Source organism: Myxine glutinosa, chromosome 1, assembly GCF_964187855.1.
Source record: "Myxine glutinosa chromosome 1, kmMyxGlut1.1, whole genome shotgun sequence".
NCBI lineage: Eukaryota > Metazoa > Chordata > Myxini > Myxiniformes > Myxinidae > Myxine > Myxine glutinosa.
Genome location: NC_136261.1, coordinates 190,119,141 through 190,135,365, shown reverse-complemented (window position 1 = coordinate 190,135,365; position 16,225 = coordinate 190,119,141).

Here is a 16,225-nt window from a genome sequence, read left to right as displayed (position 1 = left end):
GCATGATCCAACACTTTCTTGCTGACCGTGGTGTTGAGCATATGGAGTGGCCTGCCATGTCCCCAGATATGAAACCGATAGAGAACTGGTGGGCAGAATTAACGCGTCAAATCGACCACTTGGACCAGCAGCCAACCTTTGTGCTTGAATTGCAGCAGGCTATTGTCACTGCATGGCAAGCAATTCCTGTCCAAACCTTGGCAAATCTCGTGAACAGCATGCCTCAACGTGTACGTGCTCTCCTGAATGCTCGTGGGGGTTATACGAAGTACTGAACTGTAATTTTACTGTCCGTAATCCCAGTCGTAATTTAACTTTTGTTTTTGTTAAAAACATTTTTGGCTAATGTGCAAAATAAAGAGATAATTCTGGAAAACGTACAGAAGTCTAACACAGTACTGTCCATGAATTGAGTTCGATATCAGTTTACATCACTTTCAAGGATTAATTTATTTGTTTCGAAATGTCAAATGTGGTTTTTGTTTCTTTTGAAGGTCACATTAACAAAATCTAGAATAATTTCAACATAATTCCAATGAACTTTTGGTTCTAAGACATCTTGAAAAGTAAGTTCACCCCCACAAAAAAAATATTCCATCTTAAATGCCAAGTCTGTATAAACCCGGAGAGGGGGCAACCTTGGTGAATACCCCGTTGGGAAGGAAAGGGAGAACATAACCTGTTGTTGATTTTTATCATACATTGAGTATTAGTATGCAGGAGTTTCACATAAGAGATGAAAGTTTCACCAAACCCCATTCCTTTCAGAACATAAAAAGGTTCTTGTGGTCAACACGATCGAAGGCCTTAGTTTGATCAAGAAACAGCAGTCCAAAATCATCACACAGGAAATTATTGCACGAAATAACATCTCTTACCAAAAAAATATTATCATAAATAGATTTTCCAGGCACACAATAGGTCTGGTCCAGGTGTACAACTGAACTAATCACAGTCTTCATACGATTAGCAAGTACTTTAGAGAGAATTTTGTAATCAACACACAATAAGGAGACAGGTCGCCAGTTATCAGCCAGTTGAAGATTCCCAGCTTTTGGCAGCAAACAAACGACTGCTCGTCTACAAGACATTGGAAGTTCATTGGAAGTTGGAAGACATTGGAAGTAATAGTATACAGGAGTTTCACATAAGAGATGAAAGTTTCACCAAACCCCATTCCTTTCAGAACATAAAAAGGTACTTGTGGTCAACACGATCGAAGGCCTTAGTTTGATCAAGAAACAGCAGTCCAAAATCATCACACAGGAAATTATTGCACGAAATAACATCTCTTACCAAAAAAATATTATCATAAATAGATTTTCCAGGCACACAATAGGTCTGGTCCAGGTGTACAATTGAACTAATCACAGTCTTCATACGATTAGCAAGTACTTTAGAGAGAATTTTGTAATCAACACACAATAAGGAGACAGGTCGCCAGTTATCAGCCAGTTGAAGATTCCCAGCTTTTGGCAGCAAACAAACGACTGCTCGTCTACAAGACATTGGAAGTTCACCAACACGTATGCTTTCATCGAATACATCGAGTAAGTCAGGTCCCACAAGGGCCCAGAAGGTCTTATCGAATTTTGTGGGCAGGCCATCTATTCCACAAGCTTTCCCGTCTTTCAGGCTCCGCACAGCTGCTTCAAGTTCATCAGCCAAAATTGGGGAGTCAAGCATGCATCGCTCGTCCTCCTCGACACTCGGAAGCCCAGCAGTTAACTCTCGTATCACCTCATTGTCCACGCTCTGAGGAGAAACGAGCAGGCCGGCGCTCACTTGCGGCCATGAGCGTCGGCCATTCCGGCAGCACCTTTTCATCACAGACACCTCGTCTGGTCGTCGATTTCTGTGCGACACTGGAGCGCAGGTAAGCATCCTCCCTGCCTCCGCATCTGACAAGCAAGCCGCGGGCCGGGGCCCCGCCTTGCTCGCCGCCAACGGAATTCCCATCCGCACATTCGGGAAGCGTCGTCTCTCGCTGCGGTTCAGGGGACAGCGCTTCCAATGGTCTTTTGTCACCTCCAGCATGCCAATGGCCCTGCTCGGTGCGGATTTCCTTTGTGCGCATGGGCTGTTGGTGGACGTTAAGCGCAGATGCCTCGTCCAGGCCGAAACCTTCAGCTCGCTCGCTTGCTCGCTGAGCGGCTCGTTGAGCAGCTCGCTGAGCAGCTCACCGAGCGGCTTACCAAGTGGCTTGCTGAGCGGTTCCGTCCCGGCGAGGTTGGTCTGTACGCTTCCGGCAGCGGACGAGTTTACCCGCCTCCTCGCTAGTTTCCCGGCACTCACGCGGCCCACCTTTTCAGCGGTGGCCGTCAAACACGGGGTGGAACACCATATTCCCACCGTCGGACCACCGGTCTATGCCTGGGCGCGCCGCCTTGACCCAACGAAGCTCGCCGTGTGCAAAAGCGGGTTTCGCCATGCTGGAGCGGCTGGGCATCGTCAGGTGCTCCAACAGCGCATGGGCCTCACCTCTGCACATTGTGCCCAAGCCCGGCGGCAGATGGTGGCCGTGCGGTGACTACCGCCGGCTCAACGACGCCACCACCCCCTACCGCTACCCGGTCCCGCACATTCAGGACTTTTTCCGCCCTGTTGGTGAAAACAACCATTTTTTCCAAGGTGGACCTCATCCGGGGCTACCACCAGGTCCCCGTAAAACCGGAAGACGTACCGAAGATGGGCGATATAACACCTTTCGGCCTCTTAGAGTTTTTGCGGATGCCTTTTGGGTTGAAAAATGCGGCCCAGGCATTCCAGCGGCTCATGGACAGCATCTTGCGTGAGTTGTCCTTCGTCTACGTCTACCCTGGATGACATCCTAGTCGCGAGCGCGTCCCGGGAGGAGCACCTGCTCCATCTCCGCACGCTCTTCGAACGCCTGGGCCAGCATGGCCTGATAATCAACCCCGCGAAGTGCCGGTTCGGCGTCACCGCCATCGAATTCCTGGGGCACCGCATCACCAGGCACGGGGCCATCCCTTTACCGGCCAAGGTGGAGGCGGTCAGGAGTTTCCCGCACCCCCGCACAATCAAGGGGCTCCAGGAATTCCTGGGCATGGTGAATTTTTATCACCGCTTCGTGCCCCGCGTCGCCCAGCTCCTGCGCCCCCTGCACGAGGCCCTCTGGTGGAAGCCGGGCAAAGGTGATATCGCCTGGACGATGCAGATGGACGCGGCGTTTGCGGGCGTGAAGCTGGCCTTGGCCAACGCCACCATGCTGGCGCAACCGGCGCCTGATGCACCAATCGCCCTCACCACCGACGCGTCGGACTACGCGGTGGGCGCGGTGCACGAACAGTGGGTGAATGGTGCTTGGCAGCCGCTGGCGTTTTTTAGCCGGCAGCTCCGCCCGCACGAACGCCGGTACAGCACCTTCGACCGCGAGCTTCTCGGGCTCCACCTGGCGGTCTGACACTTCCGCCATATTTTCGAGGGCCGCCCGTTCACGGCCTTCGTCGATCACAAGCCCCTTGTTTTTGTGATGGCCAAGGCTGCTGAGCCGTGGTCGGCCCGGCAGCAGCGTCACCTCTCTGCCGTGTCCGAATACACGATGGACATCCGACACGTCGCGAGTAAGGACAACCCGGTGGCGGATTGCCTTTCCCGGTCCGTCGCAAACGCGGTCCACCTCGGGATCGACTATGCCCGGATGGCGGCGGACCAGACCGCCGACCCCGACGTCCAGGCCTTTCGGACCGCCATCATGGGCCTCCGCGTCACCGAGGTACCGTTCGACGTCGCGGGCACTGCCCTCTTGTGCGACGTCTCCCTTGGCCGGCCTCGCCCCATCGTGTTCGCCCGGTTTTTGATGCCATCCACGGCCTGTCCCACCCGGGCACGAAGGCCTGCCAGAAGCTTGTCGCGGCAAAGTTCGTCTGGCATGGCCTCCGGAAGAACGTCCACGACTGGGCCAGAACGTGCCTCGCGTGCCAGCGCGCGAAGGTCCACCGCCACAACCAGGCCCCATTGGCCCCGTTTACAGTGCCCGAACGTCGGTTCGACCATGTACACGTCGACTTGGTGGGACCTCTGCCCCCCTCGCGGGGTTTCACCCACCTCCTCACCATGGTGGACCGGACCACCCGGTGGCCGGAGGCCGTGCCATTGGCGGCGACGGCTGCAGCTGACGTCGCGCAAGCTTTCATCGCCACTTGGGTTGCCCTGTTCGGCGCCCCCTTGGACATCTCGTCCGACCGCGGCCCCCTGTTCACCTCGGAGCTCTGGGGAGCGGTGGTGCAAGGGCTCGGCATCAAGCTGCACCGCACCACGGCCTACCACCCCCAGGCCAACGGCCTGTGCGAGCGCTTCCATCGCTCGATGAAGGCCGCGCTCCGGGCTGGCATCCGTGACGGCAGCTGGGCCGACAGGCTCCCTGGGTCCTGCTGGGCTTCAGGATGGCGCCCAAGGATGACCTGCGCGCGTTCTCCGCGGAGCTGGTCTTCGGACAACCGCTGCGGGTACCGGGCGAATTCATCCCCGACTCCACGACACCTTGGTCCGCGACGCAACAGCACTCCGCCCTTCAGGAGACCGCCAGGAGGTTAGCTCCGGTGCCGACGGCACACCACGGTTGCCCGTCCTCACAAGTCGCCCCGGAGCTTCGCACGGCGGAGTACGTTTTTGTCCGGCACGACGCCCACCGGGCACCGCTGCGGCCCCCGTACGACGGGCCCTTCTGCGTGCTGGAGACCGGGGACAAGCACTTCACCATGGACATCAGCGGTACTCCAGATCGCATCTCCGTGGACCGCCTCAAGCCGGCCCACATCGACCTGGACCACCCCCCGCAAGCAGCTCTGCCTCCGCGTCAAGGCCGCCCCCCGGCGGGCAGACCCCCGGCTCCCCCCAACCCCGCCGTCCCGCCACCCCCCAGCCCTGCACGCATCGCCAGAGGGCATTTCGGCCGGGTCAACCGGCCTCCCCGCAAGCTCACCTTTCAGGTGCGCGGGAATTCTGGGGGGGCGCGTGTGGCGGACACAATGCCAGCGGGTCATAATTCCGCGCACCAGTGGGTGATGCGAGCGACCGGACGTGGAAGCAAGGCTCGGGCCATGCCCGGAGCAAAGGAGTCATGAGGCTCAGGGTTGAACTGTAATACATGCCCCGCCTTTTGGCCGACCGACCATGCCCGAGGGCAAGGCGTGGCCTCGGGACAAATACGCGGGCTCGAAAGTCGAGCCCGCCCAGTGCTTACGTGCGAGCATTGAATAAAGTGTTTGGTTTTGTTCAACGCGTGGTGGCCTACCTTCTTGACAAACGAGCTGTGTGTGCATAGCACCACAGTATCATGTACACCACTTTCTTAAAGGACATGACCTGTTTGAATCGATCGCAAACATTTCGCATCGGCACCATCGAAATCCTCGATACGACCTTACCGAACTTGCTTAATTGTTCACGTAAATCCTCATTTCTAATAAATGGTGGGCTATTACTGATGGTGATCTTTACCGTCGGGGCTTGTAAAGCGAACACGGAGAGGAACGTGTTCGGTTCAATGAACAAGCCTTGTTCAACTACACTCGCTACCATGTGCTCCTCGGACAAAAATACGACTAATTTCTTATTCCTTCGAGAGGCAGCACGAATACTGTGTGCACCAACGATGTTTCCAATGGCGGAAAGCACATCGTTAATTTCCACCTCATTGGGAGGAACACAAACTAGCCCGTGTTTACGAGTTAGCGATTCGTACGTATCAATGCAGAAACGTTCGCCCGCCATTCTAACTCGACCAAAGACACGTTCGTAACCGAGAACCGAGAAAACCCAACGTTTGTCGAACACCAACAAACAGATCAGCTATAGCCTAAAGTCATTAAACACAGCCACAAAGTGAAGAAAAGACCTCCCCCCGGCGGCCATGCCAGACCGCCGGCGTAGGATCCTCTCAACACTGGATTGTGCACTCTCTCTCTCTCTCTCGAAGACAAAGATACAGAAAAGATGAAAACAAAACGCCAAAGCACACAGGATGGAAAGGAGAGGGAGGGGTAGGGCAGGAGAGGAGAAAAACACACAAAGGACTCACCACAACACAGAGCAGTTGCTCACAGCCGCCAGGACGCCACACCCAGATCGCAACAGCCAGCAGGGGGCGAGAGAGAGAGAGAGAGAGAGAGAGAGAGAGAGAGAGAGAAGAGAAGAGCAGAGGAGAAGAGAAAGAAGAGACATCATGAAAACCACTACCTGTTGGTTTTATCTACTGCCAATATGAATATTAAGGGAAAATACTTACTAACCTGTAGATTAAAAAATAAAATAAATAAAACGTTGGCATTTCTTGGAGTATTGTTGATTTCCCTTTCAGAGAACATTTGGAAAACCCCTAATATATGTATGTGATACTTCTGTAACAACTTTGTCTGCTACATCTAATGAAGACCACTTTAAGGGATGCAGTGGGATGTACAGCATCCGCTGCCATGGAACATGAGAGCTCCGTGGCACATAGCGCAGCTGCTTCTGTTGTGATGGTCGTGGATAAAACCCGATAACCTGGGAGGATGGTGATCAGATTCTGTTGTGTATCCTTTATTTATGACTTACCAAGGATTCTTCTTGCTCCTCACAAATCAATTGACAACATCGAAACATCACATCAAAAGTTTATATGTACAGTGCATTCAGAAAGTATTCAGACCCCTTCACTTTTGTCACATTTTGTTATGTTGCAGCCTTATGCTGAAATCGTTTAAATTCATTTTTCCCTTCATCAATCTACACTCAATACCCCATAATGACAAAGAGAAAACAAGGTTTTAGAAAGTTTTGCAAATTTATTAAAAAGAAAAAAACGGAAATATCACATTTACATAAGTATTCATACCCTTTGCTATGACACTTGAAATTTAGCTCAGGTGCCTCCCATTTCTCTTGATCATCTTTGAGATGTTTCTACACCTTGATTGGAGTCCACCTGTGGTAAATTCAATTGATTGGACATGATTTGGAAAGGCACACACCTGTCTATATGAGGTCTCACCGCTGACAATGCATATCAGAGCAAAAACCTAGCTATGAGGTCGAAGGAACTGCCTGCAGAGCTCAGAGACAGGATTGTGTCGAGGCACAGATCTGGGGAAGCCTACAAAAAAAATCTCTGCTGCATTGAAGGTTCCCAAGAGCACAGTGGCCTCCATAATTCTTAAATGGAAGAAGTTTAGAACAACCAGGACTCTTCCTAGAGCTGGCCACCCGGCCAAACTGAGCAATCGGGGGAGAAGGGCCTTGGTAAGAGAGGTGACCAAGAACCCGATGGTCACTGGCTGAGCGCCAGAGATCCTGTGTGGAGATGGGAGAAACTTCCAGAAGGACAACCATCACTGCAACACTCCACCAATCTGGGCTTTATGGCAGAGTGGCCAGACGGAAGCCTCTCCTCAGTGAAATACACATGAAAGCCCGCTTGGAGTTTGCAAAAAAGCACCTAAAGGACTCTCAGACTGTGAGAAACAAGATTCTGTGGTCTGATGAAACCAAGATTGAACTGTTTGGCTTCCGTCTGAAATGAAACCAATCCTCATCAAAATATTGTATTTGATTGCTTTAGTGGCCTCACGGTCTGTTTCGTTTTGCTGCTTATTTGCCAACGACACTCGACTATCTTATTAAAGATGGGAAAACCTGTTCCAGGAAGGCCATAGAATTGCATTGACCTTACCAAGATGCATTCCAATGATCATGTCATGCGTAAATGCCAGATTTACCAAACCCACTGAAACACACGTTGGCACTGTGCAGCATCAAAACCACTACCATTGGCTGATTATACAAAAGCTTCACATTGGCAGAAAAACAACACCATGCTGTCATGTATCTGTCATCGTTGCATGCTGCCATTAGGAGCTGCCCGATGCACCAGCATTGAACTGCCACTGTCATGCGTGATGGTCTCATAGTATTACTATACGGTACTAGCAGAAAAGGCCATCAAAATGACGGGTGACCCTTCTGTATTTTCACACTTTTCAACATTGTTAAAACCAAAATTACGTACAAACACATTAATTCATTTCGCTGGTGTATCGCATAAAGGGCCATCAAAAATTATGGGTCCGAGTTGTTTTATTTTTAAAATTTCAAATATATACTGTATTTCTTTACTTGTGGTATCAACAGGCATTACTTCCAAGACTTTCTTCCCTCTGCATGTGTTGGAAACCTTTTTTTCATGATAGAAGACGTGTTGTACAGTGTTCAAATGTACAAATTGTCAGAAGTCTTCTCGAGTGTAATTTAAAGCAGTTAAGTTATATTATGGTCAAATGTACAGTTACCTGGATTTAAATAGGTAACTTTTATTATTTTTTTCTTGAAATACCGACTTTTTTCTTTCCTGGAAGTTCCAGCAGTGTCCATGTGTTTTATACTCCCCCCCCACCCCCCGCCTTCCCCTGCCGCCTCCCCTCGAGCCCCCTCTCTCCCACAGATCTTCCGTTGTCCCTGTTCTCTGTTGTTGTACTTGTGTGCTTCCCTCTCTCTCCCCATGTTCCCTCCCGCTCCTTTTTTTGTATGTTTTGTGTGTCCGTTTGTTGTTGTTTTTTGTGATTGATGTTAGCTCTTACACGAGCCGCGATCTTCCTCGATCCTCGATCCTCGAAAAAACCAAAATACAGACATGAAGCAAAAACATGCCAAATGCTTATGGCGGGCGACCTTTCTGCACTTCCGCACTAATTACCCTTGAAAACTTGGGCTAAAACAATTAAAAAAAAACTTAATTTATTGCATAAATTGCTCATGCCTTTATTTGGGCAGTGTATAGGCAACAGACTGCTGCTTTAGACAAATAATTAAATTTGGGCAGTGTGGATAGATCGTAAATCCATTAGTGCCGTGGGCATCGGGTCACTGGGTGCGGCGTAAAAGGGATAACAAAGTCGAGTCCTTACGCTATTATTATATAGATGCCATAGGTGCCTCCATTATGATGTAATAATTCGACAAGTACAAAACTTCATCGATCAAGAAAAAAATTATTGAGCGTCATCTTGGGATAAATTAGTGGAGAAAAAAAAGATGACGTAATCGGTCACGTGGTTCGGCCGCCATATTTGTTTTAACACAAAAGCCTTAAAAACCATTGACAACACGTCTGGCGAGGGTCTGCAATCTTTGATTGCTCTTGCTTTATTTGTAACCTGCAGTGATGCTTTTGTTTGAAGTGATTTTGGATGCTTATGCTGAAAGATACTAATATAAAAAGTTTTATTATTTAAAAAAAACATGTATAAAGCCAACTCTTACTCTCTTCCCCATACAAACTCTCATCTCCATTCTCACTCTATCTTTCACCTTCATCCCATACTACCATCCTCACTTGGGTGGTCCAAAAAAAAAGAAATTTTAATTTTAATCTTGGATGTAGTCGCCCCTGTTAGGTATCGCGCAAAAACTATTTGTGCCAAACTTTACCTTATTTCGGTAATATTTTGAGCTTGCGCCATAAGTTGCCTTTTTTTTAACGAACTGAACCATCTGTTGAAAAATGTTGCCTTGTGCAACAGCCACACTTTCTGCACATTTTGAGCTTTGTCTGAAGCAAAGCGGAAAATAACTTTTGACACATGGCTAAAACACTGACCACAACCCTGTGATCAATGCTTCTGATCCAAGTTTGAAGAAAAAATAGATTGTATTAAAAAAAATAATCTGACGCGACCTCTAAATTCGCTCCGATGTCATTGTTTTTTTTGGGTTGCAGAGTCATCTGATATAGTGGAACAAGGGCACATACAGCCAACAGAGGAATTTTGATTTTAAAAATTTACCATATGAACCTGGGCCACCCTAATCCTCACCGATCCTCTTTTCTCAATCTCACTACATGCCACCTTCGTCTCTCTCTGTCTGTCTCTCTCTGTCTGTCTCTCTCTGTGCGTCTCTCTCTGTCTGTGTCTGTCTGTCTGTGTCTGTCTGTCTGTCTGTCTGTCTGTCTGTCTGTCTGTCTGTCTCTCTCTCTCTCTCTCTCTCTCTCTCTCTCTCTCTCTCACTCACTCCCATACCCCACTCTTACCCCAATCAAGGCATACACAGTATCCTCACCCGCACTATCTCACCATATTATCCTCAACTCTTTCCACCCCTCTTCCCACTCTTACCCCAATCTGAATATACAGTCACGTGAAAAAGTAAGTACACCCCATGTAAAGTTTTGACTTTTTCAACATATTTCAACATACAGCTATTTGATCTTCATTTCAACAATATTGATAGATAAAGGTGATATAATATAACAAATATCATGAAACATTTACATTTTGTAGTCCATTGTATAATTTAAATAAACATAAATGCAAATTTCGCATGTGGAAAAAGTAAGTACACCCTTGGCTCTAATAGGTGGTATTGCCCCCTTTGGCAGAAACAACCTCAAGTAGGCATTTCTTATAACTGTCTACCAGTCTCTGACATCAACTGGGAGAAATTTTTGCCCACTCCTCCATGCAGAATTCTTTCAGCTGTGCGATGTTTGAGGGGTTCCTTGCATGCACAGCTCGTTTCAAATCCCCCAACAACATCTCGATGGGAATTATAGATCCGGGCTTTGACTTGGCCATTCCAGAATCCTCCATTTCTTTCTTTTCAGCCATTCCTTGGTGGATTTACTGGTATGTTTAGGGTCATTGTCATGTTGCTTGCTTCGCTTTCACCCAGCAGACGCCAATACGATGGCGTCGTATCGGCAGTTAATCGGATGCTTTTGGGCCCCAAAGTCGACTAATTCAGATTTTTTGAGTATGGCTGTACGTGATAAACAAAGAGCGCGGTTGGAAGAAATTATGGTAAACCCACCTGATGAGGTTAGCGTACACCGCGATCGACGACACCGGCACAAATGCATGCTCAGGATTGTCAACTCAGTGGACGGCTTGCTGTCGCCTTCGACTGTCCAATCAGCAGACGGCTTGCTTTGCCTTCACCCAGCAGACGCCAATAAGATGGCGTCGTATCGGCAGTTAATCGGATGCTTTTGGGCCCCAACGTCGGCTAATTCAGATTTTTCGAGTATGGCTGTACGTGATAAACAAAGAGCGCGGTTCGTAGATCGTAAATCCATTCGTGCCATGGGCATCGGGTCACTGGGTGCGGCGTAAAAGGGATAACAAAGTCGAGTCCTTACGCTATTATTATACAGATGGCCAATTCTTCAATTAGCGCCAACATATTTTGCCAGTTTGCAATTTCATCGCAAGGAAAAGCACAAAGAGAAGAGAACAACGAACACACACGCGGTTCCTTCGCTGTAACTTGACCATACGTGCAAATTTTTTTTTTTAACTTTCATCGTTCCTTCGGTCTTTGCTCTCGTCCTTCGCCGTTCCTTCGCTCTCGTCCTATCCTGTTCCTTCGTTTTTTCAAACCACAAGGCAGAAGCAACAAACACACGCGGTTCCTTCGCTGTAGCTTGACCGTACGTGCATAGAAAAATTAAAACTTTCATCATTCCTTCGGTCTTCGCTCTCGGCCTTCGCCGCTCCTTCACTCTCGTCCTTCGCCGTTCCTTCGTTCACGTACAAAACATATGCGTTTGCTAAATAAATGGCCATACCTTGGTAACCACTTGTCCGATTCATAGCAAACCTTGAAAAGGCACATCCTCAGGTCCCCAGCAATATACCTGGCAAGTTTCACTTAGATCGGACCAGTGGTTGTCGAGAAACAGCGGTCACAGACATACACACAGACAGACACACAGTCACACAGAGATTGCTTGCATTATAGAGAGATTAGGCCAAAAAATATATATTGCTGGTCTCTGGTCAGACCAAAGTTCCAGAATTGATGCGGCGATGTGGTTTTTTTTTTCTTGGTTTTTTTTGAAAAGCAAGGATTGCACATATAGAGGTTTTTTTTGTAACCTCATGCCTTGCGGTCCTCCTCATCTGCCGTGGCGCCGTCCAGAGAGAAATTAAAGACAGCCAATGGGACTTGTAGGCCTTTTTTTTTGTAAATAATGAACACTAGCTTAAGTTATTTTAAAATGTATTTCTTCTGAAAATCATTAAGTTCTTCAAGCATATTATAGACTGCCATTTCGTTCTCGAGATCGCTTCGCCGTACCGTTAATCATTCCAATGCGTCGATCGCGTCAACACTGTGCATGCGCAAGTGGTCTCACAGGCCGATGGTCTCCCACGATCTCTTCTCCCAGTCCACCAGATTATCACAGACACTTACAACTTCATGGCAAACGAGATAGGATGCTGGCCTAACTAACGAGACCACCCGCAGCTCTCTAGGCCTTCTGGTTGCTTCACACGAACCCGACAAAGAACGTCTTCGTTTCAATAGATGTCAATATCCAGCCGATAGAGGCCTTGCATCGCGTGAGCGTCATCCATGGCAACCGGTTCCGGCCACCATATTGGGTGGCATAAACAACATGGCGGGAAAGCTGTCGTTTGATCAGACGGACCTGTCAGTTTACGCCCGTAGCTTGCCCGTTGGGGCGTTTTCACGGTATTGCGAGAAACTGAGGCTGTGTCATCTGCCTGTGGAACAATGTGGACCCACAAGTACGCCACACACACTCCACACTCCACACGTACGCCACACACACTCCACAAGTACGCCACACACACTCCACAAGTACGCCACACGTATGCCACACACACTCCACAAGTACGCCACACGTACGCTATACACACTCCACAAGTACGCCACACGTACGCCACACACACTCCACAAGTACGCCACACACACTCCACAAGTACACCACACACACTCCACAAGTACGCCACACACACTCCACAAGTACGCCACACGTACGCCACACACACTCCACAAGTACGCCACACGTACGCCACACACACTCCACAAGTACGCCACACACACTCCACAAGTACGCCACACACACTCCACAAGTACGCCACACGTACGCCACACACACTCCACAAGTACGCCACACGTACGCCATACGCACTCCACATGTACGTAACCAAATGCCTAATCCTGCTTTTCGCTTCGCGAGCGAAGGTAACAACCTCTTGAGCCATATTCTCACCTGAGAGCTGCAGTCAAGGCAGCCATGAATCCGTTTTAGCGTTGTGTCGTCCGGAAAACGGTAGAATGACGATCCCGATCCCTTATGAAATTGGGCTGTACATCCGACAGCACAACAACTCTACCATCGTGTAGGGGGCAATTTATATGTAAGACGAGTTTCAAATTGCCGCCATTACGTATGGTGGCAGAAGCAATGTTTTGCCACCCAAGCGGTCACGTGACTAAGACGATGACGTCACATGCAACATCCCTATTGGATTCATGACGTCACGGCACACAAACTACTCATATCTTTGGAACGGCTGGTTGGATTTGGACAAACTAAACGCAGTTTTGTAGGGGAGAACCGTGCGCGAACGTCGATATCAAATCTGAAAAAACAAATTGTTGACGCGCAGGGTCAAAATCGATGCGCGCGCTGACCAGAACCCGGAAATATATTTTTCTCGGCCTAGCTCGGATAATTCCAATTGCACTAGCTCATGGGCTGACAACAGATAGCTGAAGCCTATGTGCACTGTCACCTTCACAAAATGGCAGATGTATGATTTTTTTTCAGGTTACAATTGTGGGTGTCGGCAATTGGGCCAGCAACTATGCAATTGGGCCAGCAACGGGCCAGCTGTCGGCAATTGGGCCAGCAACTATGCTTGTGCGGCACAGAATATGAAAACGATGCAGACTTTAATGTTGAATATGACACTGAGAGTGATGATGATGTGTAATAATGTGTCAAACTGAGATAGGAAATACGTCTATACATATGCTGTTGTCACTACCAACAATTTGAGTGTGCATTTTTTCATGAAAATACAAACATAATTTCTTAAACTTCTTCTTTTCTTTGTTTTTGGTGTTCATAATCACTAATTTGACATACGCGTTGGATTCACTGGGCCTGGAAACATAGGATTAGCATTTATAATTAAGTTTCTATGTCAATTACAAGCTGAGCTATTCGGAAATTCTTATTTTATGGCGGCAATTTTGAAAATCCAAAATGGCGGCTATGCAGGACTGCAGGTATCTGCGCAAACAGACGAGACGGATTTATGGAAAAAGGCCATGTATAAGCTTCTAGGTGCATTTTAGGGTAAAACTTGGGAACCTCACTTTTTAACATAATTAGGGTATGCTGAATTCGATTAACCCAGTTCCCAAGCTGAATTTTGAGTTTTTGAATTTTGAGTGTTTGAATTTTGAATTTCCTACTTCCCACGTGCACAATGTGAACATCTTTGGACTATGTGAACATGTATATACATGATATATAAATGCTTTTTCAAATAAATTGTCCAAAAATGGCAATTTGGTGGCCATTTTGTTTATGCTAATTAGAAGGTCAAAAACTCAAAATTTCTCCCGATGTCCTTCCCTCTCTCTCCCCATCTTGTCTCCCGCTCCCTATATTTTATGTTTTGTGTTTTTTTTTCGTGATTGATGTTCGCTCTTACACGAGCCTCGATCATGCATACAAAAAAAAAGAAAAGAAAAAAAAGAAGTCGTGTGGGTAGTCTGGGACGCGGCCTGACCTGGCAGCTTGCTGGGTTTCTCCAACCTCATTGTGCTGAGAGTGAAAACCCGGGATTTGGCAACTCCATGTTATGCCTGCAGGGGACTAAGCTCTGAGAAATCCAATAACGTGGCAACTACAACAGCTCCATGGGTGTCTTTCGTGGGGGAAGGTGGAGGCACCCATGGCTTGGTGCGTTTTGCCGACTTTAACCTGTCGAGGAAGACATGCGCACACAGGGAAGGGGTCCTGAGATTTGGTGGATGCGAGAGGAGGGGGGGGGGCGGGGGCTGAGATTTGGTGGACACGAGTGGAGGGGGGGGGCTGAGATTTGGTGGACGTGAGTGGAAGGGGGTTGGGGGGCTGAGGGTTGATGTACCTGAGTGGTAGGGAGGCCTGTGATTTGCACGGACACATGCATGATTATGGTTTATACTATAAACCATAATCATGCATGTGTCCGTGCACATCACAGGCCCTTTTATACACATGTTTGGCTTTGGTTTTGCTTTTGGTTTTGCCTTGGCATGTTTTGTTTTGGGTGACATCATTTGCTGTGTGTTGTATGCACACGTTCTTTTTGTGCATTATATCCACATATACATATTGTGCATGTGTTGTATTGTATACACATTACACACATGTTATGCATCATGCGTGGGACATGTTGTACAGTGGTATGTTGTGTACACGCGTTTATTGCATGACATCTTGTACATATTTTGCGCATACACACACACACACACACACACAGAGACACACACAGACACACACACACACACACACACACACACACACACACACACACACACACACACACACACACACACACACACACACTGCAACATTGCAATAGTTCTGCAACCCCATCAGGCGAGACTAAAAATCGGTGTGTGGTGTGTCATTTCCATAAGACGTGTTATGGCACCATTGATTTTGGTGTACATTCAAACAAGGCAGTTTGACCAGAAATTCAGTATTTTGACAACAAAAATACAAAAAGTACAGACATTAATGCTAATTGAAGTATGGTTAGCCAATTAATTTGGTCTAAATCACTAAATGTATCATTAGAAATTAAAGCGGTCAATTATCTGGACTTCCAAAATGACAAAGAGAAATGGGAATTCACTTAAAGAACACCAACATCATACCAGCATTAATCAGAGCAAATGGAGTACAAAATCATATTATAATAGAGCAAACGTATATGGTTATGTCGTTATGTCGTTATGTTTATATGCGACGATAAACGTCTTCTTCTTCTTCAATTAAAATTAACACCCTCTTAATTAACCCTCTTAATTACGTTTAGACTGCTGAGACCCCTCATACCTTTGACGACCCTTTACATCTCCCAAGACCCTTAACACCACCAAGACCCCTGAAGACCCAAAATACCCTTAAAGACCCAAAATACCCTAAAGACCCTGAAGACCCAAAACACCCCAAAGACCCAAAATACCCTTGAAGGCCCTGAGGCTCCAAAAGACCCTGAAGACCCAAAATACCCTAAAGACCCCGAAGATCCAAAACACCCCAAAGACCCAAAATACCCTTAAAGGCCCAGAGGATCCAAAACACCATGAAGACCCAAACGACAACGAAATGGTCAAAATGCTTATCCCTCCGAAACGACGTGTAGTGAAGCGCGCGGAGCGCGCCGAGTCACGCTGGTAGATACAACCG